Source organism: Muscardinus avellanarius, assembly GCF_963383645.1.
Source record: "Muscardinus avellanarius genome assembly, chromosome: 5".
Classification (NCBI taxonomy): Eukaryota; Metazoa; Chordata; class Mammalia; order Rodentia; family Gliridae; genus Muscardinus; species Muscardinus avellanarius.
Genome location: NC_137790.1, coordinates 73341548 through 73353900, shown reverse-complemented (window position 1 = coordinate 73353900; position 12353 = coordinate 73341548). Strand labels below are relative to the sequence as shown.

Below are 12353 nucleotides of genomic sequence, written 5' to 3'. Positions count from 1 at the left end.
CCCCGAGAACCACCCCACGTGGGTTTGTTCACAATAGGGCCACAGTGGAAGGTTGCTGGTATTTGTCTCTTCTGTCTCTCCTGCTTCCCCAGGGCCCTGCCCTAAAATTCCTGAACAATAGCTAGGGAGGGCACTGTGTCTTGTGGACAAAATTGGCAAGAGCAATAAACCAGGCCTAAGTGGCTGAGGAGATCTGCTCTCCTAAAGCTGGAGCTGGAGAGGTTTGCAGAAGCAGAGGGAGCCCAGGTGTGTCATAGTGCCCCAGTCGCCTTCCCCAGGTCAGGCCCCCGAGGTCTCCTGCATGAAGAGGGCAGAGCTGTTGGGAGCATGTCATGCCTAATGCAAACTGTGCGTGCGTGCATGCGTGTGTATATTACTGGAGATTAAGCCCAGAGCTACTGTACCCCTGAGCTATGCCCTCCAGCCCCTTTTATCTTTTTATTTTTTATTTGGAAACAGGGTCTCACTAAGTTGCTGAGAGCCTCACTAAGTAGCTGAGGCTGGCTTCGAACCTGTGCAATCCTCCTGTCTCAGCCTCACAAGCAGGGGGATTACAAGATGCGCCCACCACGCCTGGCCTTACTTTTTTATTTTGAGAGAGAGTCTCCCTAAATTGCCCAAGCTAATCTCAAGCCTGTGATCCTCCTGCCTCGCCCTCTAGAGGATCTGAGATGAGAGCCTGCACTACTGGCTCTAGTGCAAACTTGAATGGCTGCTTCTGGCAACCCTTGGGCTCCAGCCCCTGCCTGGTCAGTCACCTGGCCCCACCCAACTTGAGAGGTGGCCTGAGGCTTCCTGCCCAGCTCCCAGCAGCACCTGTGGTGCCTCTTCCCAGCCCTGTTTCCACCCTCCAGTGCTCTCAGAGTCTCCTAAGGAGGCTCCTTTTATAGCACTAACTGCACACACTCCAGGGAACTGTGAGCTACCCTACTCTGCTACTCAGGTGGCCCACAGGGAAGGCCTTGTGGCAGGAGTGGCCCAGGACAGAAGGCTGGGAGAGGAGAATGGAGGGAAAGACTGGGCAAGGTCTTGTTCTTAGCACAGTGAGAAGTCATTGGAATGTTTCAAAACAAAAAAGTGATTGTGGTCCAATTTGCGTTATTTATTGTACTAGAGGCAGTGTGACATTTGACAAAGGGATAAACATATAGATAATTGAGAAGAACAAAGAGTTAAGAAATAGATCCATATGGGTGTGTTTCATTAATTTTCTTTATTGTAGTAAATATGTACATATTAAAATATATTAATATGTATATATAGTATCTGGTATAATATATAACATATATATGCATATATAAAATGTAAAATTTACCATTTTAACTTTTTATGTGTATGTGTTTGGTACTGGAAATTGAACCCAGGGGCATTCTACCTCTAACTACACCCCCATTCTTCTTAATTTTTGTTTTGAAACACGGTCTTGCTAAGTTGTTGAGTCTTGTTATTGCTGAAGCTGGTCTCGAACCTGCATCCTCCTGTCTCAGCCTCCCAAGTACTTGTATTACAGACATGTGTCGTGCCACCATGCCTGAATCTTTTTTTTTTTTTCAAATGCAGTACTAGGGATTGAACCCAGGAGCATTCTACCTCTGAGCTACACCCCCAGACCTATTTTTAACTTTTTTTTTTTTTTTTTTTTTTTTTTGCAGTACCAAGGATGGAACCCAGGGGCATTCTACCTGCAAGCTACACCCCCAGCCCTATTTTTTATTCTTTATTTTTGAAATGGAGTCTCACTGAGTTGCAAAGGACCTCACTAAGTAGCTGAGGCTGTCCGTGAACTGCAGTCCCCCTGTCTCAGCCTCCCCAGTGCTGGGATTGCAAGCATGTGCCACCACGCCCAGCTTTAACTTTTTATTTTGAAGCAGGGTCTCACTGAGTTGTGAAAGGCTTCACTAAGTACCTGAGGCTGGCCATGAACTTGCAATCCTCCTGTCTCAGCCTTCCAAATACTGGGATTACAAGCATGCACCATTACGCCCGGCTTCATTTTAACTGTTTTGAAGTGTGCCATTCAGTGGCACTAAGTATATTCACCATCCATCTCTAAAACCTTTTTCACCATGTAAAACTAAAACTCTATGCCTGTTAAACAATAACTTTACTTTTCCTTCCTCTAGCCCTTGGCCACACCATCTACTGTCTATCTCTAAGAATGTGACTCCTCTAAGTACCTCCTCACAAGAGTGGAATCATACCATGTTTATGCTAGTGGCTGGCTTGTTTCACTTAGCATAACACCTTCAGGGCTCACCCAGGTTGATTCATATGCCAGAATTTCCTAACTTTTCAAGCTGAATAATATTCCATGTACAAATACACCACATTATGCCTGTCCCTTCATCTGTTAATGGGCACTGGGGTTTCTTCCAGTATTGAACTGTTGTGAATATCAGTATGAATGTGGATATGCAAATATTTGTTTAAGTCTCCTTTTTAAATGATTTTGGATATAGACCCAGAAATGGAGTTTCTGGATCATATAAAACTGTATTTTAATTTTTTTAGGAGCTGCCATAGCATTTTCTGTATAGCAGCTACGCCATTTTACATTCCTTCCAGCAATGAACAAGTGTTTCAATTTCTCTATATCCTTGATCACACTTGTTATTTTTAAAAAAAAAAATAATGCACATCCTTAAAGTTAATTTTTAATGAAATAACTTGGGAACTTATAAACCTATAAAGACAAGTACTGGGTGGGTTGGCATAGGCCTGTCACCCCACCTATTTGAGAAGCTGAGGCAAAGAGGATCCCAAGTTCAAGGCCTAAGCAACTTGGTGATACCCTCTCTGAAAAAAAAAAAAAAAGAAAGAAGGAGCAGGTAGAGGAGAAGGGTTGGGGGTATAGCTCAGTAGTAGAGAATTTGCATAGCCTGTATGAGGCCTTGAATCTAATCCTCAGTACCACGTACAAGTCAAAACACTTAAAAAAAAAAAAAAAAAAACAAGAGAAAGGAGAGAAACAGCAGATGAAATATCAATAAATTGGTGGGCCATGGAAAATGAATAGATAACCAGCTGAGTTGAGCTTCGGCTTTCTGTGCCGTACAATGCCTGTGGTTAGGGGAGTGGGAAACAATAGAAAGTAGGACAATTTTGTGCCCCCCAATTTTTTCTTGAAAAGCTTAAGGAAACAGAAGCCTCAGGTACTTTCAAGGTCTGTGTTATGGAGTGAATCTGAAAACTAGAGGATTGGTTTGCCAGCCAGACTTCCATCTTAAGGAGCAGTTAGGCCCCAGTATCCTCCCAGTATCCACACACTGGGCCACTACTCTCCCCCACAGCCCCCAAACTGAAGGTTCCCCTGCGGAGAGACTAGCTCTCCACTCTTGGACACAAGGTGCATCTGTAGGCAGAGTGACATGTTGTATTCAAGGGAGAAGGACACAAAGAAAGTATTGAAACAAGACCCCCCGCCATGCTCTTCCCTCACGCCACATGCTAAATACTGGTAGACGGGTTTAGTTACAGTGCCCCTCCCTACTCTACCTACATCAAGCAAGAAATAAGAAGATTCTTCTTTGCAGAAACCAATGATCTCAAGAGAGAAGGTTCACAGATATTGATGGTTGGGGTTTTTCACTTGATCTCTCTATTGAAAGGACCCATCCATGCATTATATGCAATGCAATCCCAGTACTTGGGAGGCTGAGTCGAAAGGATTGCGGGTTCCAGGCCAGCCTAAGCAACTTAGTGAAACGCTCATCAATTTAGGAGACCCTGTTTCAAAAAAGAAGAACAACAACAGTGAAGGATCATCATTTGTCCAAAGGAGTCCTCTTATTATGGAAGTGGCGTTAAGAACCAGAAAGGGAACCAACCAGAACAAAAAACAACAAAACTTTATCTAACCTCAGAAACAAGATGTGGCATCCACTAAATTAGAAGAGACAACTCATACAGTTTTGAAAAACTGAAAAAAAGGGGGGGGGGTTGAAGTTAAGAATAGCTTAAATATACTGGTTGGGAAATCAAAGTCAAAGAAATCTCCCAGAGAGAATAAAATGACTGAAGTTAAAAATGTGTGAGAAAAGAACCATAGTCAATATGATAGAGCTAGTTTTCATAGAGAAAATAGAAAAGGAAAAAAAACAGTAAAGGAGAAACTGCCAAAATACAAAAATTCTTCAAAATTAAAAGCTATGCATTGCTAATAATGAAAATACCTACCAAGGATATAAAATGACAAGGAAGTGAAGACCCACCCCAAGTCAAATAGAAGAAGATGACAGAACGCTGCCAGAAAGATATCACCAAGTGAAAAGTAAAATGAAAGAAAGCAGAGATGAATTATCTGATGCATTTGACCATTTCTGACTACTTACAATTCTCTTGAAAAGTCTTGTAAAAAAAAATGAAGCAAACCAAAATCAAAGCAGTTATTAACTCCAGGAAAAATGAACAGTTCAAGAAATTTAACTGTGATATATTATGTGGGTTGGCACTAAGCAAAATGTAGCAAGACATAACATGAGCATAACAAAAATTATGATATAATTATTGGGAATAATAGAAAAGTTTATGTGGAGTGATATTTGAGAGCTGAAGGTTCATAGTCCAAACAGGTTATGTAATAAATTGTCTTAGTCTATTTGTGCTGCTATAACAAAATACCAAAGACTGAGTAATTTATAAATAATAGATTTACTTCTCACATTTCCAGAGACTAAAAAGTCCAAGATGAAGGCACCAGCTGGCGAGGGCCTAGTCTCTGTTTCCAAGATGGTGTCTTGCTGCTGCTTCCTCCCAAGGGGAGGAATACTGGGTCCTCACAAGGTAGAAGGCAGAAGGACAAGAAGGAGCAAACTCTGTAAAGCTCTTTATTAGGGATGTCTAATCCCATTCACCTCAAAATCACCCCCCAAAAGGCTTCATAATATTGCATTGAAGATTAAGTTTCAACATGAATTGTGAAGGAGGCAAAAACTTTCAAACCATAACAGAGATGATGCCTGAAATTACAAAATAAAGTAGTAGTTGTATAAAGCTATTGTTTAGAAATGATGGAAGAATAGCCAGGCATGTGGGACATGCTTTTAATCCCAGCATTTGCATTTAGAAGGCTGAGACAGGAGGATCGTGGTTCGTGGACAGCATCAACTATTTAGTGAGGCCCTTTGCAACTCAGTGTGAGGCCCTGTTTCAAAATAATGAATAAAAAATAGGGCTGGGGGTATAGCTTGGAAGTAGAATGCCCCTGGATTCCAACTCTAGTACTGCCACACAAAAAAAAAAAAAAAAAATGGAAGAAATGTCCACAAGAGTTGAATGTGATTACCCTCCAAGAAGTGGAAATGTGAGGGGAAGAGGGAACAGAAGCCTGCTTTCTATTATGACTTAGAGTACCAAATGGCATTTTAACCATGTGCAGGTGTTGTTTGGGGGACAATAAAAATATTTTAGGAGCAATCGATTATTTTTATTTTTATTTTTTTAGCCTGGTGGCCAGCTAGACACTGACATTGCACAAGCAACGATTTTTGATCCCTTCTCTCACAAGATTCTTCATACAAATAAGGATGCCTTTGGGCAGCAGGGGGCATGGAATAGACATTCTTCCCTCAAGAGACATCTTCACGTGACTGGTCTTTGCCAGATATTTTCCCACAGAGCCACCGAGAGTCTCTCCTGCCCATATTGCTGAAGGTGGCATAAAAGATCTTGTTTCCATGGCCCCACCTGCTCCGCTCCCTCCCTCTTGTCTGCCACCTGCAGAGTCTAAGCAGAATGCTTGCTTTGTGTGGTTGACTTGCATGTGGAGCAGGTGTTGGATCAAGAAGGCAGCCTGGAGGGACCAAAAATTCTGAAACAAAGCCAAGAGGCCAAGTCATAATGCTTTCAGGTTGTTGGAACACTTGGGTCACTTTTTCCCACCCCTGCTTTTAAACAAAAGTACTTCACATTCTGAGAGTCCTCATAGTCCTTCTAAGGACAATCTGTGGCCAGTTTCTGAGTCTTGTGGTCTCTGGATCCTCTGGTTGAGGGGTGATAGTCTCTGTGTGGTTTGGGGAACAGCCTTCTGCTCCATCCATCCCTTCTGCCCATGAAATATGTCTCTCTTCAGGTCCAACCATGACAGTCTAGAAACTTCAGATTTATTGCTCTAGATTTATTTCTTTCCCAACACTCATCCATGCTCTTTGAAATTCCAGGCCTGCATTAGTCAATGAGGCAGAAACCCAGGTGATGGTCCCATCTTGAAGCTTCACTCCCAGACCTATTTTTATTTTTTTATTTGGAAACAGGGTCTCTTAAGCCAGCACGGCTGGCTTCGAACCTGCACGATCCTCCTGTCTCCGCCTCCCAAGTGTGGGGATTACAAGCGTGCGCCACCACGCCTGGCTGGATATTTTTTAATGTGTTTGTAATGTTACATAAAAACAATGATCACTTTTAAAGTTGGGTTTAGCTAAAATAAAAATAATACGCTAATTCAGTCAGAGTTGAAGGCATTCTAAAAGTGTTAGGTTTTTTACCTAAGTCAGAATGTGATACCATAGGTGTATTCATTTCGAGTCACCCCCCATGCCATTTTGGCATGGGGCTGTATTTCTATTTTATGTATGTCTTTCTAATAAACTTCTTTAAATCTTCAAAAAAAAAAGAATGTGATACCATAAAATTGTCTATAAGAATACAAGTTGTGTGGATGAGAACGCCAACCCCAGTGTTCATAAGAGCTGATCTTTTTTTTTTTTTTTTTTTTTTTTTTTTTTTTTTTTTAGGAGAAAATAGTTTCATGCTGTTAACAAATCTGGGAGCTAAATGGATTCCAGGAGGCTTTAGTATGAAGAATTGTTCATTTTGGAGAGGAAGGATCTTTTAGTATCTACTAATGTGATATTGTATATGCATGTGCCATCTCATCTGATCATAAACTTTTCCATGGAAATGGATTTTGGCATTATCACCATCTTACAGATATGTAAACTGAGGGTCAGGTAAATTAAGCAACCTGCCTAAGTCCAGTTGGTCAGGGATTGGTGCAGCCAGTATCCACACACAGGTCTATCTGAGTCCTTCCTGAATTAGTTGATACCCTTGTTTGCAAGTGACAGAAACCAACTCCAGGTTGGTTAAGCAAAAGAGATGTCTTGTCTCATATAACTGGATGCAGAGACCACCGCAACTCTGCCAGACAGTGTCTCCATTCCTTCTCTCCTTCACTGCATATGTGAGCTCTTACTCACCAGGTGGCTTCCTCCTCTTGGGTATAGGAAAGAAAGGGAGGGACGGGGCTGGGAGATGGTGGCTGCAGACCAAATTGCAGGGAAGATCTCTGATTGGCTGGCTCTGATCTTCTGTCTGAAAACATGCCAGGGGGCTTGTGGCCAGGGGTCAGCTCATAAATTGTCATCCCTAGTGGACCTTCATGTATTGGGTAAAAAGGGTGGAAAGATGAGGTAGGAGTGTGGCATTTATCCTGGAAAGGTGGGCAAGAGACCTTGAGCAAATCAAAATCAAACCAAACCACTGTATTAATTTGTTAAACTTCCCCAGGCCACGTGCTTCTTATTAATATCTTGGTATGTCTGAGAGCGTATCCCAACTTGGCAGCAGAAGCTGGAGAGGGCCACAAGACAGCAACCCCTTGGGCCACCCCATAAGCTGAAGACAGCATGTCCTTGGAGGCTGTGGGGAGAGAGTGAGGCCAGAGCTCCAGAGCTCTGTGCAGAGGCCCCAGTGACTCTAGACTCCCCAGTTATCCCAGAGCCACTGTACTGCAACCAGCAGGACTCGTATTTTTATATGAAAACTATGATTTGGGGGGAATAAGGAACCATGAGTGTGAGAGGTCCCTCATTACACTTCATGTCTTTGCTGGGCTGCTTCAGAGGGCTTAGATGTTTGTATCAATAAAAGGGAATTAAAGCCAGCGTAGTGGGCACACTTGTGGTTTCAGCATTTGGGAGGCTGAGACAGGAGGATCGCAGTTCACGGACAGCCTCAGCTACTTAGTGAGGCCCTTTGCAACTCAGTGAGACACGGTTTCAAAATAAAGAATAAGAAATATTCTTTATTTTGTAGCTGGGGATGTAGCTCAGAAGTAGAATGTGCCTGGGTTCCATCCCCAGTATAGAGAAGAAAAGAAGGAGAAGAAGAAGAAGAGAAAGAAATTAAAAAGTTGCATATGTTAATAAATGAAAATAGAAACTTTTTTTTAAAGATCCAAAAGAGCCTGCCACGTCACCAAAGCTGCCAAGCTATAACTTGCTTTGGGCTGTCAGTGAGAGAAACAAAAAATCCTCAGACTTGCAGATGTGGAGGAGCAGGGATTCCAATGTCTGGGTCACAGGGCGAGAAAACTTGCCATAGGAAGTGAAAGTGGCAGCGCGCAGGGAGAGACTTTAAGTATCCATCCCTGAGGACCGGCCAGGCATGGCGAGCCCTTGCAGAATGCTTCTCTACATCCCAGCCGGCCTGTCATGGAAGCACTCCACCCTTGCTGCCTCACAGAGGGGCAGGGGCTGAGGGCCGGCAAGTTTAAGCCTCTCGCTAATTGCTGTTTTCAGCGGGTCTGATCTCTCCCTGACGGATTCCGTGGGTTCAGTTGAGGCTTTTCACTCTTGGCAAGGAGATTATTCAAAGCCTTAATTAAGTGCCTGCCTCTGGGGCCGAGTGCCAGTTGCTGACACAGGCGCAGCCCCGAAGCTGGTCCTGCCCTGCCTGCAGCGTGCCCTCCGCTCTCCACCCTCCTCATGCGCCACGAGCTGAGGCTGACAGGCAGTTTCTGCGGTCTGATTTGTTAGGGAGGGGTATTTTAATTCTCCTGTCTTAACATCCACATCCACTTATGTCCATTTATTTCTTGAGCGAACTTAGGCTCAGAGATGGGCAGAGGAGTGATTCTACCGCAACCAGTTCCTCAGCTCCACTGATTTTACTTCCTGTTCCTCTCCAGTTCTTTAATAGCCATTCTTGTCCTAGTCTTTGGTCATCGGAGAATGTGTGTATTGTAAAGAACCTGCCTTGTAAAGAGGTGAGCAGTTGTGAGTAGTATGCAAAGGCAGCAGGCTGTGGGGAGTGTGCGGTGGTGGTGTATAAAAGCAGGAAGACCATCTGTGAGGTTTCCTGCACAACCCCTTCTCCAGGGCCAGCCTCTCCCAGCACCCATGCAGTCACTCAACAATCAAATAAGCGCGTTCTTGCACCCCTCCCGTCTGTCCTCCCTGGCCCTGCAAGTTCCTGGGCTCAGCTTGCTGTTTACTCTTTGTGCATTGGCCTGGTCCACAGCCTCCTGCTGGGCTGTCTGTTTCTCCCTGGCTTGCGCTCAATCCCGGCTGCTCTCCTTCTGGTCTCCCTCGATCCATGATGTGGGCAAACCTCAGTTCCTTCCTCCTGCCCAGCCCTGGCTGACAGGCGGCCCCCACAGCTGTGCCCTGCAGCTGTATGGGCTTGCAGCGTGTCCACAGGGAGGGGCAAGCCCTGCCAGGAGCAGAAGACACACCATGGCCCACCAAAAGCAGCAGGATCAACCCTTTCTGCTTTTGCTAAGCGTGGAGAAGGCAGATGTGTCACCTGGAGTCTTGGAAGGGCTGCGGGGACAGAGACCTTGCTACTGCTCACGGCTCTGGGCTCTGGCTGTGGAGGCCTATCCTGGTGACAGGAACGGGTTGAAAGGCCCTGCCATGTCAGAGAAAAAACAAAAGGCTTGGTAGCCTTGAGCATGGTTCCCATTTAGTCACTGAGTGACTTGACTCTCAAGATAGCTCCATATTCCTAAGCGAGACAAATCAGGTACATGGCAGCCCAGCCTTCTCCTCCACCATCAACACACACAGAATGAGCCCCATTCCTTTTAAATGCCCTATGAGGCCATAAAGGTTTTTGAGGACATTTTATGGAGCTGGAGCACAGTTTTATTATTTAAAATTATTATAGGGGACATAGTTGCTATATCTTGCTTTTTCTGACAAGTTGTTGGTTATACCCTTGATTTATTTGATACCGGGCTTTTGTTCAAGAACACAACCTCCAATTAAATGTGGTTACTGTGGTAAAAATATGACTCCCCTCAGAATGACCCTCTTTGGGGCCGTTTCCAAAAACTCATTATGGTGAGCACTCAGTGCCGCCTGTTCATGTTCATGAACATTCTTCCCCGTGGTTACTCGGTTTCCCCATGCGGAGGATTAGAGGGTTCTAAGGCTGTGGGCTGGGTCCAGAGGAGAAAGGAAGGGGAGAAGAACAAAACCAAGAACTAAGTGGGTCACCATCCCAAACCATAATCCTTCAGAGACGGAAGGAGCCTGAAGTATCTAGAGCTGTTTCTTCTCAGTGAAAGGAAGGAATCACAACTCAGGCGCTAAAGCCAGGCGCTCAGTCCCGGCTCTCACACTGTCCTCTGTGCCACTCTGACTCTTAGGGTGCTATGGTCACACCTGTGGCCCTGGCCCTGTCCTACTGGGAATCCGAAGGGACTGACTGATGGCATGACCATATATATCTTTTGTGAACACTTTGATGTTTTTTAGAAATGCAGAGCAGGTATCGCCTTTAACCCCTAAAAGACGTGGGGTCCATTAGAACTAGATGTCTCAGCTTTGGGCTCTACAAAGCTTTTCTCACCCAAAACAGGAATTTATAGCAAGATGCAGTGGTGCACACCTGTAATCCTAGTACTTGAGGGGCTGAGACAAAAAGATTGCAGGTTTGAGGCCAGCATGCAGTAAATAAAATAGGGCTGGGAATGTTGCTCAGAGGCAGCCCTGGGTCAGTCCCCACCCTCCCCACCAAATTCCAATGTGTGTTTATTTATTTATTTGTTTATGTTAGTACTGGGGATTGAACCCAGAGGCATTCTACCTCCAAGATATACCTCCAGCCTGATTTTATTTCTTTTTTGGAAACAGGATCTCTCTAGGTTACTGAGGGCCTTGATAAGTTGCTAAGGCTGGCTTTGAACCTGCAGTCCTCCTGTGTCAACCTCCTAAGTACTGGGATTACAAGCATGCACCACCTCACCTGGCCAGCATTTATTTTAACAGGGCATTTCAGAGGTAACTTTTGGGTATATGTAAACAATGAAGAGAAAAGAGAAAAAGACCAGGGGATCCTGTCCCTTAGGTCTGGAACACTTGCAATGTCCCCAGTTAATCATTGATGCCTGGGAGCCTGATGGGCTGGGAGCTGGCAGGCTGCAGGGGGCCAGCGTGCCTGCGCTGGAATGCCAGGGCACCTTTGCTGCCGTTAATAATTTATCTCCTCCCAGTTGCAGGGCTTCTCTCTGAAGCGGACAGGAGGCCTGGTATCATCTTTGGGAGGGTGGACCAGGCTTACCTAAGTTACCTCTGAAGTGCCCTGTTAAAATAAACACTCCGGCCAGGCAAGATGGCGCGTGCTTCTAATCCCAGTACTTGTGCGCTGACACAGGAGGATTGCAGGTTCAAAGCCAGCTTTAGCAACTTATCAAGGCCCTCAGCAACCTAGAGAGACTCTGTTCCAAAGTGTAGCTTGGAGATAGAATGCCTCTGGGTTCAATCCCCAGTACTAAGGTGCAGAAGAAATAAGGATGACTTGCAGATTTACTACATGCCCACCTCCCAAGGGGCCTGCTACCAGAGGAGAGGGTTTCCTTAATCGCCTTCTAAAAATGCAAAGAATGATTTAACAGAATTGTCATTGTCTGATGTCCCTTGGAATAAAACTTTGTGCCAAGATAAGTCCACAAGATGACATGATTTCATATGGGCCTGAGACACGAGCCATCCTTAGAGGTGCCCAATGCTTATTCATAGAGCGCTTTCATTCCCATTGCTAGATTTGAGTACCACGAAGATCTCAGAAAATTGAGTGTGCTATGTATTCACTATACAGACACACAGATATAAAAAGGGTATCTTTTTATTTATTTTATATTTGCAGAGATATCTGAAATTAATATTTGTCTAAAAGGAAAAGAGGCCTGCAAGCCTCCCCATCCAGAGCCAAGCACTTTTCACACTTCACTTTGTATTAGAATAGCTGTGAGCTCTAAACTCACAGATGGATGTGGTCCCCTTTGCTCTACAGTCTTACGTAGGATGCCTTGCTTTGGTCAGAGCAGTAGCTCCGGCGGTGTTTACATGCCTTTGGGGAAATGGGCTTCAGAGTCTAAGCATTTCCTCTCAGGCACTCCATCTCTGTCCTGAGTACAGTTTAGATTTTTATAGTATGGAGTTTTTTGGTTTGTTTGTTTCAAGAAATGACAAATAAGATGGGTACTATTGATTTGAGGTTTTGTTGGGGATTTGTTTCTTTTTCACTAAAGCCTGACTACAAACTAGAGAGGATAGAGAGGAGGCTTTGTGAGACTTATACACTGGCACTGGAGGGGTAACATGTGGAATAACCAAATTGGGGTTTTT

The 12353-nt window shown here is 44.5% G+C and overlaps 1 protein-coding gene across 8 annotated transcripts in view; it reads left to right on the top strand.

The window, feature by feature from the left end:
* The window catches only part of MYLK (myosin light chain kinase), a gene marked incomplete at both ends in the record, with an annotated part of 182072 nt that overhangs the window by 33167 nt on the left and 136552 nt on the right, over positions 1–12353 (top strand). The window lies entirely within an intron of this gene.